Raw genomic sequence first — 19,256 nt, forward strand, 5'->3', positions numbered from 1 at the left:
TGTACTAAAAATATGAATATTTATAAGAGTCCGTCTATTTATATAACCGAGTATGGGACTACCTGTTTACACTAATTTAACTTTAATGTTATTATTTGAGTTGATTCCCTCGATACTAATAGGTAGTTGAGTTTATCCCCTTCAATAACTGAGTTTATTTCTTTAGACTCACTACTTTTGTTAAGAACACTAATACAATGTTTGAAGTGCGGAAAAAGAAGACCAAGAATAACAATGTGGTGATGTGATTTTAGTAATTGTAGTACTCTAGTTTAGTGTTTGGTTTAGTAAAAAAAATATGATTCTTAGATACTTATTTTGTCCATAGATTATTTAATTTATGATGTTTCATGTAAGGAAAATATAATCATAAATTACCCATTTTACTAAACCCAATTATTAAAGAGTGTAAACTCAATTATCCATTAGGGTTCAGGAAACACTAAAAAGCCCTATTTTAAATTACCCTACCCAACTCATGAAACTCTGAAATCAAAATACTTGACCCTTTGTATACAATTTTGTTTCAGATAAGACAATTTTGATGACTAAATACTCTATATTTAGTATTATAACAAGAATTCGATAGGGTTTTTTGAGGAGAGAGAGAGTGCGGAGTGACGTCATCCCCCCACCTCTTTCCTTTTCACCCAGATCCCCTTTTCGAACCCTAATCAGCTTCTTCTACCAGAAATTCCATCTTCAATTTCTTGCTTTAGAGCATTAAAGTCTCTCTAACTACACTTGTCATCCAAATCCCCGCAAAAAACAACCAAAATCTTTATCCCATGCACGCGATTTTGGAGTCCCAAGGAAGCAACTCACAGGATTGGTGAAGAATCAAGTCCATTTTCATCTCGAGGTATAATCGGCACCAAATCCTAGACTAATACGCAGACAAGATCAACACGTAAGGTAATTCTACTCTCTATCCTTCCACTTGGTCGCTTTTGGGGTTTTAGTCCGGGTAGTCGTTTCATTTCTTCCTCTCTGTCTTCTCTCCTCTCTCTCTATTTCTTAGATGTCGCCGGTCTTAACCAGTTCAGGTGAGTAGACGGCTCAGGGGTAGCATTTTCCCAAACCCTCTGCATGCATAGTAATGATGATATTTTGGCCGATTCTTCGTCTTCTATTACTCTCTCCTTCTCTATTTAAACCTAATCTTGGATCCGAGTTGGATCACCATCTTCTGCTTCATCCTTGTTTATCTCTTTGCTCTGACTGTAATAGCCTCCCAATATTCTCTCTCCACCCATGGAAAACTTACCCTCAAATTTGATAAGCCTTCATCGAAACAGGAATTACAACCCATTAATACTGGTTTCATAGGAAGATGGGTGTGTCCCTATGATGTAGGGATCACATTCATCAAGAAAATGCTCTATCCACAATCAAAATTCTTCAGGGATTGTGATTACTTTCCCACCGATGGACCAGTGAACACTTTCCTCATTAAGCCCAAAAGCCAATTCATTTTAGACGCTCTGAATTTTGGTCGGCCATGGATTCTACGTGGTATGATGCTTGTTCTTAAGGAAGTGGGGTTTCCCCTGGTTGATTCAACAGATGATTTATTTTATGAGCCTATGAGATGCACTCTATATAAAGTTCCGCAAGCTCTCCAAAACAAAGAAGACTTCGACTACATTTTTGGTTGCATGGGGAAGATTATCAGCATAAAACCTAGAAACTTTGGTAGAGTTAACAATAACACGGTAAGAGTACACTTTCTTTATGATGTTCGATCACCCTTACTTGCTGTCATCAATCAGTTCTTCTCGGATGGAGAAGAAGTCATCAAAATCAGTTATCAGAAATTTCCAGGGGCTATTTGCCAGCGTTGTCGCATTGTAGATCATCCCCTCAATAGCTGCCCCATTTTCATTGACTCTTCTGATAAAGAAAATGCTTCTGACCCTGACCCTATGGATGATATTTTAAATGAACCTCTCGAAATCATTCCAGAACCACTTCAACTTTTAGCTCCACCACCATCTCCTGTTCAGGCTATTATTCCTCCTCATCAGCTCTTCACTCCAACAGGCAAGAGGGGTAGGAGTATTTCTGAGATCTCAGATGATACCAACCAAGAGGAATTGATGATAATAGAGAATGAAGAAGCTAGACGACTTATTGAAGAATCGATGGTCTTAAATCATCAACTCAGAATCATTACTAATGCGGGGGGGAAGGAGATGCTACACCTCCAGCGTCGCCTTCTCACTAAGTTTCTTTGTTGGGCTAGGTTCTATTTGTTTTTTTAGTTAGTTTTATTTCTCTCAGTTTCAGTCTGGTTGTTCTGTTTAGTTCTTATCGTCCAGTTTCAGTGTGAGTATTGTTGTTAGTGTCTGTCTGCTTTCATACTTTTGGCTGGTTCCCTTGTGGAGATTTTGTCTTGTTGCTTGTGGTAGGAGGTCTGGATAGAGCTATGTTCTAGTTTTTGTATCTCCTAGTCTTTTGTGGTTAGCCGAAAGTTTTGATGTAGACATTAGCTTAATATATGTTATTTACTTTTAGTATTTTGCTTTCTTCTCTAGATATCTGCCTTTTCTGTCTTCCTTTTACTGTTATTCCTTTTTTGTTTCTAGCAGTCTGTTATCTTCGTTTTGTTCTTGGCTGGCTTTCTAGTTTGTGCTTGCTTCCTGTTCTTTCTTTTCTTTGTTTGTTTCTTTGCTCTTGGGGGTGGTTTAGTCACCATTAGGGCTGGGTTGGTTGGAGCCTTTAGATTAGGTTTCTGGTGCCTTGGACCCTCGGACTTTGGCCTTAGCTTGGAGGAAGCCCTCAGAGATTTTGTGGCTGCTGCTAGCCTCCCTTAGGTTTTACCCTCTAGTTGGTTTCTGGTTTGATTTCTCCCGTTGGTGGTGCCTTGGGAGTGGGTCCCTTCCGACTGGGCCGTTTTGTCTCAGATTTGGTAGGCGCCCTTAGAGGTCTTGTGGCTGCCGCTAGTCTCCTTAGGTTTTTACCTCCAGTTGGTTCCTAGGCTAGTTTTCCTCCGTGGGTTGGGCCTAGGGGGTGCTTTCAGACTTGAACAGTTTGTCTCGGTTCGTGCTTTTGTGGGAGTCTTGACTTTGACTTCTTGGGTCGTCATTTGGGCCTGGTCGGGTGGGCGCGGGGGCCGTATAGTTCTACCCTCCTATGGGCGCCGTTAGTGGTCTCTGGGTCTCGCTCGTGCTTGAGTGAGTTCTTTGACTCCTCTAGTTGACTTAGCGATTGGTCGGGGGTTAGAGGTTCACTTCCGACTAGCAGTGGTTGTGCCCGGCCTTCCTGTGGGTGTGGCCACCCCTGGTCTCCATGGACTTAACGGTTTTAGCCTGGAATGTTCGCGGTTGTGGTAATTTTGTTAACCGCAAGCACTTACGTAACATTATAAAAGATAAAGAACTAGACATGATTTTTCTCTCAGAGACCAAATGTATGAATACTAATCTAGACAAACTTTTGAATTTGGATAGAATTTATGATAAACATGTAGTTGACCCGATTAACAAAGCGGGTGGGCTTGTTCTGTTTTGGTCTCCTATGTGTAATATTGAAATTTTGTATGCGGATAATCACATGATTCATGTTAAGGGTCTGCATATTAATAGCAACACTACGTTCTATCTTACGGGCTTTTATGGTAGCCCGTATAACAAGAACAAAATGCAGCCATGGGAGAAACTGGCAGATCTCTCGCCGGCTAGTAACCTTCCTTGGTTTGGTCATTGGGAACCTTAACTGCATTTTGGATCCTTCGGAAAAGAAGGGTGAGAAAGAATCTAATCATACTTTCATGCTTCATTGCAAGAAGGCCATTAATGACTTGGGTCTGAGTGACATAGGCTTCTCGGGCTATCCGTTCACCTGGACCAACAAGCAATTCAATGGTAATCTTATTCAGGAGAGGTTAGACAGAGCTTTGGCTAACTTTACTTGGCTCACTTTATTCCCTCAGTCTAGTCTTTCTCATCTTCCCACTTTAGGATCTGATCATAATCCCATCCTTCTCACCACCAAAGTTCGAAAAGCTCCAAGTCGCAAACCTTTCAAATTCATCCGCACTTGGATGTCTCACCCCGACTGTTCGAAATTCATCAAAGCCAACTGGCTGACTCTCCTAACCCGATTCAAGCCAAACTCAACTCCTTAACCATAAGGCTTTCGAAATGGAATAAAGAAGTGTTTGGTCACCTTGATAATACAATCAAAGATCTTACACATAAGATTCAATTGATCAGAAATCCGGACGAATTCAAGGAGACTTTTTCTCAAATTGAAATGCTTTTTCTTCAGCAAGAGAGCTTATGGAAAGAGAATTCGAGGGTAGCGAACATTAACTTGGGTGATAGAAACACCCAGTATTTTCATGCTAAAGCTACCTCTAGAAATCGAAAAAACCAAATCAATGCCATTAAGAAGAGTGATAACTCGTGGACCGAGGACGAGACGGAAATCGCTACTATTTTTTCGAATCATCTTATTAATATTTCCTCTGCAGCAGGTTCCACTCTATCCTCCAATCTGCTCGATTGTCTGCCGCCTCAAATCACGAACTCCCAGAATCACAATCTGATTGCAGTACCATCTACTGAGGAAATCAGGAAAGCTACCTTCTCTCTTAAACCTGGAGCTGCTCCGGGCCCGGATGGGTATCCTCCTTTCTTCTATTGGGCCAATTGGGATACAGTTCAAGGAGATGTTATTCAGATGGTCACTCATTTCTTCACTACTGCTTCTCTGCCTGATAACTCTAACCATACCCACATCTGTCTTCTCCCCAAAACTAAAACTCCTCAAATTCCGGCCGACTATAGACCGATTAGTCTTCTCCATACTACTTATAAGATCATTACTAAGATCATGGCTAATCGCCTCAAGCCCCTTCTGTCGGATATTATCTCTCCCTTTCAGGCCGCCTATGTTCCGGGCAGGCAAATTGTGGATAATATTGTCATCAGTCAAGAACTTATTCACTCGTTCAAACAGATCAAAGGATCCAAAAGCTACTTTGGTCTCAAACTGGACATGTCTAAAGCTTTTGATCGGATTGAGTGGAGTTATTTAGAGAATATCATGAGAAATATGGGCTTCTCCCAGTCCTGGCTCAATCTGATTAATTCGTGTCTTAAGACTAGCTCTATGGCAGTGCCTATTAATGGACGCCCTGGCGCCTCTTTTAATGTTAGCAGAGGTATTAGACAGGGTGACCCGCTCTCTCCTTTTCTTTTTGCTATTGCCGTGGAAGGTTTCAGCAGACTTCTGGAGAATAATAATACTGACACCCCTTTCATTGGTTTCCCTATATCTCACACGGATATCACCATTAAGCATCTTCTCTTCGCGGATGATTGCATGATCTTTGGTCTCAATTCTCTTGATAACGTGCATCAGTTAAAACTGATTCTGAAGGAGTTTAGTGAGGCATCTGGCCAAATGATTAATTACTCCAAATTTAATATCTTTTTTTCCAAGAACGCCCACCCGAAATTTAAGCGGATGATTATTAGAGAACTCAAAGTGCATCAGTCCTCTGCAGGAGATAAGTACCTTGGAACCAATCTTTTCATCAACCGAGGCAAAAAGCAGGCATTCCAGTCGATTCTTTCTCAAATCAAGAATAAGCTTGCCAAATGGCAAACCGACCTTCTTTCCCAAGCTGGTCGCTCGGTAGTTATCTCAACTATCGCATCGGCTGTTCCCCGATACCAAATGCAATGTTTTGCCATTCCTAAAGGCATCTGCACTAGCATTGAGTTCATTCAGAGGACTTTTTGGTAGGGAAAAACCAAAACTTTTCACACTATCAACTGGGGCGTCATATGTAAACCTAAAAAAATAGGAGGGCTTGGGTTCAGGTCATCAAAGGTAAATACTTCCATAAAACTAAATATCCTTCTCCTCCTAAAGCTACTCACTCGTGGCCCTGGAAATCTATCAGCAAGCAATTCCCTCAGATGGAGAAGTTAGTGTTCTGGGACATCAACAACGGTAATAAGATTAATATCTCGCACGACTACTAGAGTCCCAATCACCCCCCTCCCATCACGAACACCAGTGGATCCAATTTGGAATGGGTAGCGCAACTTACTACTAATAACCAGTGGGATCTGAATATTATTACTAATTGCTTTAACGATGAGATTTGCAGATCTATTACCAGCATTAACCTACAAGCGGACCAAGAGGATAAACCAATCTGGACCTTAACTAAAACAGGTAACTTCTCAATTAAATCTATGTATAATTTTCTTAGAACAGGTAGCAATGAATCTCACTCTGATCAAAATGATTGGTTCTTCATTTGGAACATCAATGCAATACCTCGTATAAAACTATTTCTTTGAAAATGTTGTACCAGTAGCTTACCAGTGAGAGATAAATTGGTAAATTTGTTGGTAACTGCTTTAATTGCATCATTTGTATTGAACGGGAAACTATTAACCATGTGATGTTACATTGTACTTTTGCGAAAGCAATTTTGTTTCATTTTCAGGTCAGATCGGATCAATTGTCCACTGTTCCACAGTGGATAAAACAATGGAAAACACAGGATGAGGAGACTATCAATCTATATGCTAAAATACTATGGTTTATTTGGAAGGCCAGATGTGAGAATTGCTTCTCAACTACTAAACAAGATCCCATACAAATGATCTCAAGGATCAATAATGCTTCAACTACGCCTCTCAAAATTGAGACCATAATAAAAAATAAATGCAGGAAACAACCAAATATCTCAATGGAGACCTCCATCGACACCATTCTCAAAATTCAATGTTGACGCATCCTTTACTGCTATATCTGAACCTGCAGGAGTAGGTTGTATTATTCATGATGCAGAGGCAAAATTTATCCTAGCGGTTGTCGACGTGGTCCAAGGTCAAAACGCTGAAGAATGTTAAGGTTTGGCGATTTATACTAGCATGCTTTTGGCACATCAGTTAGGATTCAACCATGTTCATATAGAAAGTGATAATCTAGCAATAATTTAGTGCATCAACGATAATAGTATGGGACTTAAATGGCAAACACAGAAAATAGTGCAACAGGTGGTCGCCCTCAAGGACAAATTTGCAGCAATTATATTCACCTTCACTCCGAGAGACGGCAACATCCAGGCGGACGCGCTTGCTAAATGGGGAAGAAAATTAAGGAAAAAAGAACTTTGGAATGTTTTACCTTCTTTTGTTCCTAAGATACTATAAACTCTTTGTTTCTTTCAGTGTTTACTGGAATTTCCTTCATCAAAAAAAAAAACTCTATATTTAATCAGTGGCGGACTCAGAAATTTTTCTTTGTGGGGGCACAATTAGTTAGAATAAAAAGCTTTAAATTATCCAAAATCTTGAGGTGACGTTCACGCGAGTGCTAATTTTATTGTATTAGTTATACCTCTGAACCAACTCGCCCACTAGTAACTTATGAGTTGCATTGACTATATTCTCAATATAAATAATTAATCTTATATATATTCGAATTGTAAGAAGAATAGTAGTGTAAATCTTATTTCAAAAAAAAAAGAACTAGTTATGTCTTAAAACATGTTCAGAAGTTAAGGAAAGAGATTGTAGGCTGAGTTAAGGAAAATTAGTAAGAAGTATAATATAGGAAGAATGAGTGAAAGATCCATAAAACCAACCATTAATTAGCCAAACATCCAAGCTAGGAAGAAAATAAGGTGCAGGTCCAAATTACCCAGATTTGTTGGGCCCAAGACAAAAATGATAGCCCATTTTCTCTAATACCCTAAATACCCTTTAAGCTTATTTATCTACCCTCTTCTCTCTTTTAATTTTTGTTTCTCTCTCTACGCTTTTATCTCTCCTTAATTATCTCTCTACAGTAACCGAATCTTTAGATCTAGATTTTTGGGTGTTTGGTTTTTCTTTGTTTCAAGAAAGCAACTGCTCCCATCAAGATTTCTTCAAGGCAAAAAGTTCAGATTTAATTTAATTTTTTTTCAATGCAGATTGATAACCAACCAGTTTAGATTATGATTTTGGAGAGGGATTCATTAGTTTTAGAGATAGAAATTCATCACCAAGTTTGGATATTTTTTTTAATCTCTCTAGCAGTATAACAAGCTTAAAATCAACAAAAGGTTCACATAAGAATTTTTCCATATCCTGAAGATCAAAGAGGCTTAGATCTGAAATCAAGACTCAAATTTTGTTGAATATTTTAGTGACACTGACTTGTTAAGGAAGACATCTGGAGCGATGTATGATGCTTTTAAGAATAATTCTAGTTTGGATGTTGGTTTAAAAAATTTAAGAACAACATGATTTTTGGATTTAAAACAAATTCGGTCAGAAGGTTGAAGAGTCACCTGCAGAAGATTTTGGTATTTTTGTATCTTTGAAGACTTTTTCTGATGAAGGTTGTATCTTTAAATATTTGATGGTGAAATTATATTATACTTCATAATTTAGATAACCAAATTTCATATAATTTTGCATTGAAAAAAATTCCGTTTTGAAATGAATGTATAGGACATTTTATTATTTACTGTACATAACAAAATTTTCATTAAAAAGATTTCTGTCATGGAAGGGATGTATGGGACATTTTTGTATGTATTCGGGTGGTGATAATGATGATATTGGGAGGGATTGTGTTTTTTTCCAGTTTTTCAGTAAGTATCGTATATATTCCCGCAATTAGATGATTATTTGAAAGAAAACATATTTTATTTATAGTACATTTAAAAATGTCACGTACATTTGAAAATTGTCTATGTGTTAAGAAGGCAAAATATAGAAACAAAAAGTTACTTTACATTATGCACCGTAAATTTGTAAATGTCTAGTAAATATCATATATATTCCCGTATTTAGATGATTATGTATATATTCCCGTATTTAGATGATTATGTGAAACAAAAATTATTTTATTTATAGTACATTCGAAAATGTCCCGTACATTTCCAAATTTTCTATTTATGTTAAGAAGGCAAAATATAGAAAAAAAAAGTTACATTACATTATGCACTGTAAATTCGTAAATGTCTAGTAAATATCATATATATTCAGACATTTAGATGATTATGTGAAAGAAAAATTAAGTTATTTATAATACATTCCCAAATGTCCTGTACATTTCAATATTTTGTGTGCATATTAAGAAGGCAAGCTATAAAGAAAAAAAGTTATAATATGTACTGTTTCGTATTATGTAAAGTGCATTTGTAAATGTCTTGTACATTATGAGGATATGATAAAATTAATTAAGGGATTATGTTATGTGTAGTACATATTCAAATGTACTATAAATCTCATAATGTCCTGTGAAATTTCTTATAATTTTTATTTTAAAGAGATTTAAAATTTTGGAGCATTTTCTGGAAACAAACAGGTGTACGAGAAACAAAATCTAAAAAAAAAGAAAGAAAATCTTTAAAAAAAAAGAAAGAAAAAAGAAATTAGAGAGAGAATGTAAAAGACTAGAGACGGAAAGTTGTCAAAAGCACCAAAAAAAATTAGGAACTCTCACATTACGAGAGAGAAAATAGGAGTAAAGAGAGGGAAGTTAGAGGAGAGAGAAGTACGGTGAAAAATTTAAGAAAAGTTACGTGAGGAGAGAGAAGTACGGTGAAAAGCTTAGAGAGAGAAAGTTGTTGATGGCATTTCTGTAATTGTCGAGTGGCAAATCTTGTAAATAAATGAAAATGTTTCCTTAGTTTTGTAAACTCACTTTGTACTCTGACACATTGGACCTGAATCTCTTTTTTCTTCTGCAGAGAACCCCTTCCCCATTTCAAACAATGAATTGGATGTTTTGCTGAACCCCTCTATAATATATACATATATAAGAGACTGAAATAAAGAAGAAGACAATACTATGGAGAAAAATGATTGTAACAAAGTTAATGAGATCATCAAATTACAAAAAGAAACAAAAAAGAAGATGTTTGGCCAGAGATCTATAGTCTTTTCAGGCCGACCTTGCCCATTAAATACCCCGATAATCAGGATATCTTTTTACCTATTGTCTTTCCATTCTTCCTTAGTTAGTGTTGTTACTGTTTCTTCGAACTTCTTCTAATTTCTTTGAAAAGATTACTACCCATACTCCTCATCTTACCTTCTCCGGTCAACAACGTTATCCTAGTGCGATGACCATGGAAGACATAGCTTTGGTTTGTGTAGAATATTCAACTCCATTGGAGATAGAATTTCTTCTCCCCACTCTTGAGGAAAGGATTTGTCTGACATCCAATCGTCGTGTCGGAGTGTATGAGGTCTTCTTTAAACTAGGCTTATTTTTCCCTTTTCCTGCCCTCTTTATGGAAGTCTAGGGCTATTACAGCCTACTTCCTTTTCAATTGAGCCCTAACGCCGTGTTGACTATTATGACATTTTTCTTGATTTGCAAGCATCTAAAACTCAAGGTTAGTTTGTATGCTTTTGATAAGATTTTCATTACGAACACAACTGATCATTCTTTCTATTATTTTACTTCCCGCTCGAAGCCCTTAATTCTTGCCCCTTTTACTCCAAAAGATTACAAGGGAAGGTATTTCTTTGTTCGTCCTCTAGATCCGACTAAGGATTTTGGTTTTATTGTTCGTTCGCCTGTCGTACCCATTGTTCTTTCAAAGATCCCCTTTGGCCCCCAAGACTATGATTGCTTGAAAGCTCTTAATGCCTTGGACAAGGGAGATTCAAGGATTGTTCTTGCTGAACTCGTTGATTTCCAAGCTCTTCTTCATGACAAAGTTGTTCCTATTTTTCCCAGTATGTGTAGTGTTGGGATTTACACCCTTATACTAATGTCAATGGCGGAAAAAGGCATCTAATGTCTACATTAGTGTTCTCAGGATCACATGCATAAGCCCATAATAATACTAAGCAAAACTAGAAGATGAATATCTTATTCGCTAGTTTTTCCCTCGAACCTTTCCAATTGCTTTTGAGAAGACCAAGAGCTTCAAACGTAGCTCCTCTACTTGGGACACGAGCAATCAACTTGATCTCCCAGTTTGTTGTTTAGCTAAAACTCCAAGAACACTTTTTTCTTTTACTAGATAGATAGTAATGGGAATTAGCTCACGTTCTCCTCTCTACTTGATGTGGTAGAGTAAGAAAGCTTAGAGAGAAATTCCACACCTTATTCCGTTTGAGCGCGGCCACGCATTTTCAGTTGCTACTCATCAAGTAGCCTTAAGACACTTTGTACCTAATATGATTAGGATGACACAATCCATTCTTGCGCTCCCACTTAACTTCATGTCTATCATGTCCTTCCCAGTATCTGTTTTTATAACCTCCTTTTATGGCGCGGTGTTTGACGGAACCAAAGTCGGACATTCCTTACATAAGATGAGTGGAGCACTCATGTTTTGAGGAATCTCTCCAATCTTATCTTTTTGAGAAGTATTGACGTTCATCACGAGTAATGTACTTCTCATTTGAGGGTTATCCAGTGTATAAACCTTTTACACACCCACGTAGTCGAATAAAATATACTATTCCTATAGCCCATGAAACTGCGCTATCCCATCGACTCCCGTGCTAGTCTTCGTAAGTCATTGTTGTCCATGCAATGACCTGGACCAGGGATTTGATAATAAATATTCCAAGTTCACTTAATAGGGTTTCATTCATCAGATCACGTATCTGACAAACCTATTCGGAACGCTTTATTATCGATGGACTGTCATTTAAATACTAAACCAAATTTAGACGACTGTGAAATAACTCTATTATTTCCGATAACGAGAGTTGTAAATCTGAGTCTCTTCCGTAAAACTCCTTTTCCCCACTCAGTTTTACTCGTCGAGGTTTATTCCAAATTTACCTCATGCCTTAGACTGAGTCTCATACTATGTCTTAGGTGACAGTTTAGTTTGACTACGTATGTAGTCCATTTTAAACTTTGCTAATCATCAATTAATTTGAAGATTGTTTTCTTCAACTTTGATAATTTCTAGTAACTTTTACTAGATTTAAGGCTATTAATTCTTTGTGTAGTATTTGCAACAGTTTTCGGCTTAAACACTTTTAGCCTACTTTCCTTCCATGTCTGGAAGTTTGCTACGATGACATGTTCAACTTTTGTACTACTTCATCCTTTAGCCTTCTAGGATATACTAAGTAGTGTTTCGGTTTTCCAATCCGAATTCGGATGTTTCAATGCTAATCATGTTCAACATGATTGACATGAATGTCTCTCTCATGCTTGCTTGCTCATCGGTGTCTTTAGACTCCGAGTCTCGCAACGCTCTCTGTCATGAGTTTTTGGGTCGAAATTCTTTTAGACTTTTCCCGAGTCTTAGATTTTCGGTTTCGGATCTCAAACCTCTCAGCGTACTGAGTCTTTCTAATCCTATCATCTTTCTTGATCTACGCTTGTAGACTTTTAGATGCCCAAAATGGCATTTTATCCTTTTGTGTGTGGTCCTTTATTGAGTCAGTTCGTTACTGTTATACAACATCTTATGTTGTACTCAATCTTTTGTATGTACTCTGCATACGAACCCGGAAGGTTTGTTTACTCCCACTTGCCTTCTTGAAATTTTGTGATTCAAGAATTTCCTCATTCCTCGGGAATCAAAACCATTTTGATTGCCTCTATGAATCGAAGATTCCGACTCTTGCGTGTTTCAATCCGTTGATGGATTCGTAAAGCATGCGTATGGACATATCTAGACTAGGGAAATCCAATTCCTTTTGTCTAGTTTCGGGAAACTCGAATGTTTCCATCCTTCTCAGTTTTCTACTCTGGAAAACTAATTTAGGTCTTCCGTTGACTTAAATTATCAAGCTACATGTCTTGACGAGATGTGGATTTCATATTGTTTTGGCTAGATGCCAAAATTAGAGTCAGTTTTCCGTCTCTGCGCCGGTCTTTTTATCTCTTCAGAAATCACCTTTATGTTCTGAATCGTTGAGATTTTACTTTTGACCTTTTAGGGCTTTTGAACAACAATTTGAAATATTCTCAACGGCTTTGAGATATTCCTCTAGAGACACTTTCAACTACTTTAAGAGTTCTCCTGCGAATTACGTTCGTTTTTGTGCGGTAGGTTTTTAAGATCCAATCTTTACCTTTTCCTTTTCGAGGAACCGCGGTTTTACTGTCTTTCAACAGTTTTGTTGCTCTTGGTTCGAACTTAAAAATTGTTCTTCATGACTCTTCATGATTTTTCTCATGATCGAATTAATTCGACTTGTACTTTTCTCCCACTTATTCTTGTAATAATTAGTACTTTTCTCCCAGACTACTAGGTGTGCCAATTACTATAAGAATACTATCATGAGCAACAAACACTTTGTTCTCTTGATTGCTTGTGGAAAAACCCAAATTTCTTCTAAAGAAATTGCGTCAGACTTTAGCTAACTTTTGTAACGCTTTTACAAGCTTAGCTATTAGACGGACTTTGGTAAGTGTGAAAACAATCATTTCTAGAATATATCCCGAAATATTCGGAAGGTTGGCTTAAACCCATCATTGATCGAATCATGCATAGCAATGCTCGATTACTCCCACTGAATCCACCATCCCTCAGATGTGTTCTTATGGAGCGAGTTGGGAAACGGTTTCTCAACTCCTTTTATGGTTATCAAGTGTTTGACACAAGTTTTTACCACTCCAATCTAATCGGATGACTTAAACTCTCTTATCAAAATGATTCTTTACTTTGGTGTGTACTTCGTTTGAACCTTTCAAACATTCCTCACTTATACTTTATGATTTGTATGTTTCCATACTTCATGAAGTTGTCAGAGTACGTACTGAAGATTTCTTGTTAGCTTCTGCAAGTAAAATTATAGGTCTGCATAACAATATATGAGCCCTAATAGATTACTAGTCTCTATGCCTTTTGAAAAGGGTGACTTTATCAATTTAGTCTTTAAGACCTAATTGACAATGCTGACGTTAATGAGTTTGAATCTCTTGGTATCAACTATTATCAATGTTAACCTTTACTTAATTTACCACTGGTTTAAAACATCAGATGTTTCTAGAAGAACAAAATAATCACTATTAAGTTCCAAGCTAGATTAGTGTCTAAAAGAAAACTTCGATCCCTTTCAACATCCCTAGCATTACTGCTTCTGCTCCCTCTTGGATCTTTACTTCTTTTAGTCAAGTATGTAATTCCCTTCAGCTCCCACTGAGCCGCTCATCTGGTCTTAAATACCTGATGAAGGAACTCTATGATACTTGTTTAACTTTGTTAACACGGATACTGGAACCTGAATTCATAATTCCATTCTTTTTGTCCTCCAGGTGCTAAAGGTAGTTTCTTTTTTAAATGGTCTAACCATTATTTGGAAACATTTACAGTAATGAGGAATACTCTTGATCATGTACTCGGCAACTGCTTTTCTTTGATCAAATATTTGTCTCACTTGACTGATCCTCTGCCCTTTTGAATCTCAAGAACTCTTTCTTAGATTCCTTCCATCGAATCTCAAGAACTGTTCTTAGATTCGATGTTCCCGTGTGTTTTGCTCAGTTGTTCATAACAATCTGAGTGACTGATCTAAGGTCTTTTCTATCTAGGTTCAATCGATATTGAATTGGGTGATAGATGAATTCTGTTGTCTTCCCTTAGGATGACTTTCAGATTGCCTTGGAGGTCTCGTACCTCCCCATTTATGACTTCTGTAGGAATTTCTTCCTCAGTTTATCTTAACGGTAATGCTAGCATTCATTACTCTTCTAAAGAGAATGTTATACGACTGCTTGCAAATGACTTTTGACCTTCTTCGGTATGAGTCAACATTGGGATTGGGTATTCTAGTACGCTTTCCTTTAAAATCTAATAACCATACTCGGTTTATTCTTCCATTCTAGGAAGTTGATCAACACCTCCTTTAGGTGTTATTCAATGTTGAAACCGTTTTCATGTGTCATCTTAATTCTACATAAAGAAAAGGCAAAGTTTTAAAACTCGTTATCGTTTTTGAAAAACTTTAGTTTTGAAAAACATTAGTTTTCCTACATTATTAAATAAAATCGTCCCCGATTGAATAAGTGATTCCAAGACCCCAGTTCTTCGGAGTAAAGCGGACGAAGGCCCTACCCTTTGACTCCGTCGTTCCGGGTAAGCGAACTACTTCACTAATCATACCTTATGACTCTTGGTTGATAGATTTCATTGATGAATGACTAATCTATCCTTTTGCCTCGAGTATCCAAGACTCTCTTGCTGATCTCGTTCAGTAGAACCATTTAGACATGTAGGCCTCTTCTATAAACCTACCCGCATTGTCCCAAGGTAGAGGAGGTACTCTGCGAAGTTCGACCCACCTTCCTCGAACAAGGGCGCAACGAGTGTCTTAATCTGGATAGGCGATTACTCAAGATTACGTTTTGGGGACTTTTACATTAGTGTGGCGTTTGTTATAGTGAACTATTTAGCCTAACTAACATCCACGACATAAAGCGTAAATAAGTAAGTAAATGCGCGCGAGAAAATAAATCAAGCAGACATGGATCCTAGTATGGCCCCAAACCTAGAACTAGAAGATTTAATCTCCTTTGGTTTGCTTCTTGTTTCGCCTTTTGGTTCGTCTAGATCTTTATCTTTGAACCTCCATTGATTTCTCCCACTCGCCTTTGGATTCAATCCTTGAGTTTCTTCAATGGACTCATAGACCCTAAACTCTAATTACAAGACTCTAACGGTTCGCAGATCGTATAAACTTGAAATTAAAATTAATTACAAAGCATGCACCCATCCATGCTTAAAACAAGAATATAGAAAAACATCTGTGGCCACACTAGTTTCCCGCATTCACACCACATGCAATCATATAATATATCAAGGCTAAAATTGTATATGCATGATAATCCGGGAGATACTTTTGTCGACATCCCATGTCACATTACGGACCTTAAGTCTAAATTCGAAGAATTCGACTAATGGTGCGTTCTCGTTTTATCTTTTATGATTTCTAAAGTCAACTTTTAAGAAAAACTCTGTTTTGGGCTCGAGAAAGCCCGGGTCAATTTCGGAAAAAACTTGGTTCGATTCTTAATGATTTCATAATCAATTTAAAGAGAAATCCGTTTTGGCCTTCCGGATGGCCCGGATTAACTTTGGAATTATTTGGTTGGAATCGGAAGAAAATTTGGCTAAAACTCCCACTCGAAGGATGGTCCCTTTTCGTGGTCCAAAAAGCCTCGAAAAAGCCTGGGACAAGTCCCGGCCCAAGCCCACAAAAGGGCTCGGACAAGGTCCGGACATGGCACGGCCCATATTGCCGGCATGTCCCGGCCGGAGCCAGGACGCTAGTCCATGCACCAGACGCGTCCTACACGCTAGTTCAGGTCTGATTTAGGGCTCAAATTTTGCTGGGACTCCTCAGAGCGAGGCTGGACCTTCCTCTTTCAGGGCTGATGTGGGTGGTTCCCTCAGGGTTGGTAAGCGAAAAGCCTCTTTTGTTGTTGAAGTGAAGTTTCGCATGGCTGATTCGCCCAAGGATCTTCGTCGACTGATGCCTATTATTTTCGATGGTCTTGATCATCATCTCCGTGGTGAGGTATTTATATTTTGATTTTTCTACCAACACTTTATTTGCATCTCTTTGCTCTCTTTTTCCGCAGAGTTCTCGGGTTAACCAGGATGTTTCCACTTACTTGAATCAAACTGAAGATTTGGAGAGAGAAAAGAAATACTTCGAGTTGGACGCCCAATCTTCCCAGGCTGATGCTGAAGTCCCGAGCTGTGATTTGAAAGTTGTTTGTGCTGAGAGGGATTCTTGGAAGCTCCAAGCTGAGCAGCTAGGCTCTCGTCTGTCTGTTTTCGAGAAACAGCTCGAGGATGTTAGGGAGAAGGAAGCTGGTATCCTTGCTCAGAGAGAGAAAGATAAACTCTCCCTCTAGACCTCCAGGCGCAACTTCTTCGAGATGACCAAGGCTATACAAGAGAAGACGATTGCAGATTTTAAACGTGGGGACGAATTCTCTTACCTTATGAGGAAGCATCGTAAGTTAGCCTTCAAGGCCGCGTGGGAGTGTGCTTGTCGTTTCTATGCCCCTGAAAAATCTTTTCCCCTTCGGCAGATCAATAAGGACAAAGTGGGCGAGATTGTTTCTTCTTTCGTCGTTGAGAGGGGATAAAAGAGAGTCCCCCTTTCAGCGATGACGAGTGGATTGTGAGGTTAATGACTCAGTGATTAGGGTGGACGATGATTCTGACAAAAGCTCCACCTTCTCTGTTCATCAACATCCTTCTGGTGGTCCTCATAACCCTTCTCTCCCTGAAGAGGGACTCTGAAACTTGTTGGTTCTGAGACTAGTTTTTTTAATCTTTCTTCTTGTATCTATCTTTGATCGTTGAATGAAGTTATTTTTTGGGCTTATTCCTGCATATACATTCGAAAAAAGAACTTGTTGTATTGTTAGCGTAGACCTGTGCTTACTAATGCTCCTGACCTATCTTACAACTTTTGGTGCGAATGCTTCCTCTTGTTAAAAAAAAAATTCATTAGTCTTACTAATGCTTGTGGCCCATCTTAATATGATCACCGATTTTCTGCAAAATAAGAACTGAGTTAGACCCGTATGATAATTTGCTGTGATTCTTGCATCGTGCGGCCAGAGCCATTTTTAATGTTTTCGCTAGGGCTTCCCCTTGGATTTTTATTTTGACTGGGGCTCCCCTTTATTTGAGTTTTGACTAGGGCTCCCCTTTGATTTCAGTTTTTGCTAGGGCCCCCCCTTAATTAGTTTTTTGAGTTTAGACTAGGACTTCTCCTTTACCCTTGGTCGTAGCTTGGGCTACTAGGGTCGGTCGTTGGCTTGAGCACAACTAGGTTCCATTAGGACTTCTCCTTCACCCATGGTCCGTAGCTTGGGCTACCAGGGCCGGTCGTTGGCTTGAGCACAACTAGGTTCGACTACTACTTCTCCTTCACCCCTGGTCGTAGCTTAGGCTAGCAGGGCCAGTCGTTGCCTTGAGAACAACTAGTTTTGACTAGGACTTCTCCTTCACCCTTGGTCGTAGCTTGAGCAACCAAGGACGGTTGTTGGCTTGAGCACAACTAGGTTCGACTAGGATTTTTTTTTCACCCCTGGTCGTAGTTTCGGCTACCGGGGTCAGTCGTTGGCTTGAGTACAACTAGGTTCGACTAGGACTTCTCCTTCACCATACTTATTTTTGAAAAAAAACTTTTGATTGATAGTTACGGTAGCTTAAAAGCTACATTACAACCAACAACTATATTATAAAAGAAATTAAAGATGAAATAATTATAGATTTATTCATTGTACCTGAGCAGTGGTTGTTACTCTTGCATGTCTGCTGTAGGATCCTCGTACTGAGGTTGGTTTCCAGAGCCTCCACATGCGTTAGTTTTTCTTTCTTACAGTTTTAGATCGAACCTAAGTAGCATTCCCGGGCGACTTCTTGGTATCCCCTGATTGTCCCTATCAAGTTTGTTCCTGAGATTGGGAATTTCATCATCAGATTGTTTATGGAGACGATGACTCGTGATTCCCTTAGGAAGTTTCTTCTTAGGATGACGTCGTAAGTGTTTAGCTTTTCGACTATAGTGAAGTTCAACATCATTACTTTGTTCGTGGTTCCGTCTCCGATCGCCATAGGCAACGATATGTTACCATCAGTCGCGACTTGATTGTCTCAAAAATTTGTCAAGTAAGACTTGTGAGAGCTACCACGAGTTTTTTGAAGCACGTTTGGCTCATGACTTCAACTGAGCTGCATGTGTCGATTAGTATCCGCCCGACGTTCCAGTTAGCTATCACAGTCGTTATTATCAGTGGGTCAGTGTGCGACATGATTACTCCAATCAGATCATCATCCGTGAACACTATGGGTGGCGTCTCCGTTGCGGGTTTCACAAATAGGCAGATGGTGCTTTTGCCTTGTTAGCATACCTGCGCGCAACACCTTTCGTATCTCCACTAAGGGTCGGGCCTTCGGCTATAATGTTGATGTTACCTATTGCTCCCGTGCTTTCCTCGGGTCCTTTTTCCTTTTCGGTCTTTTTGGCCGAGGTGAAATGGGTGTTAGTGTCAAACTCGGACCCAAATCCTTCATTTCTAGTAGGTTTCTTGCCCTTGTATTCGTAGGATTGATATTCTTGTCTAACGTATTTCTCGAGCTCTCCCTTTCTCACGAGCTCTTTTATCCGGTTTTTAAGATGCTGAAAGCTGTCAGTTTTATGACCATATCCTCTATGGAAAACACACCAAGCTGTCATGTCTCTGGGACCGAAATCCTACTTGCGTCATTGGGTTTAGGAAAATGCACTTTATCTTTCTTGACAAAGATCTGCAAAATTTCCCCCCTTTTTCGG

At 38.8% G+C, this 19,256-nt stretch overlaps 1 protein-coding gene across 1 annotated transcript in view; it reads left to right on the forward strand.

Moving 5' to 3' along the window:
- LOC147543893 (uncharacterized) overlaps window positions 1-19,256 on the forward strand; it is a 101,312-nt gene that overhangs the window by 36,287 nt on the left and 45,769 nt on the right. The gene's annotated exons all lie outside the window — the stretch shown is intronic.

Source organism: Eschscholzia californica, unplaced genomic scaffold (genome assembly GCF_041429995.1).
Source record: "Eschscholzia californica isolate CP2 unplaced genomic scaffold, dmEscCali1.0.p SCAF_4, whole genome shotgun sequence".
Lineage (NCBI taxonomy): Eukaryota > Viridiplantae > Streptophyta > Magnoliopsida > Ranunculales > Papaveraceae > Eschscholzia > Eschscholzia californica.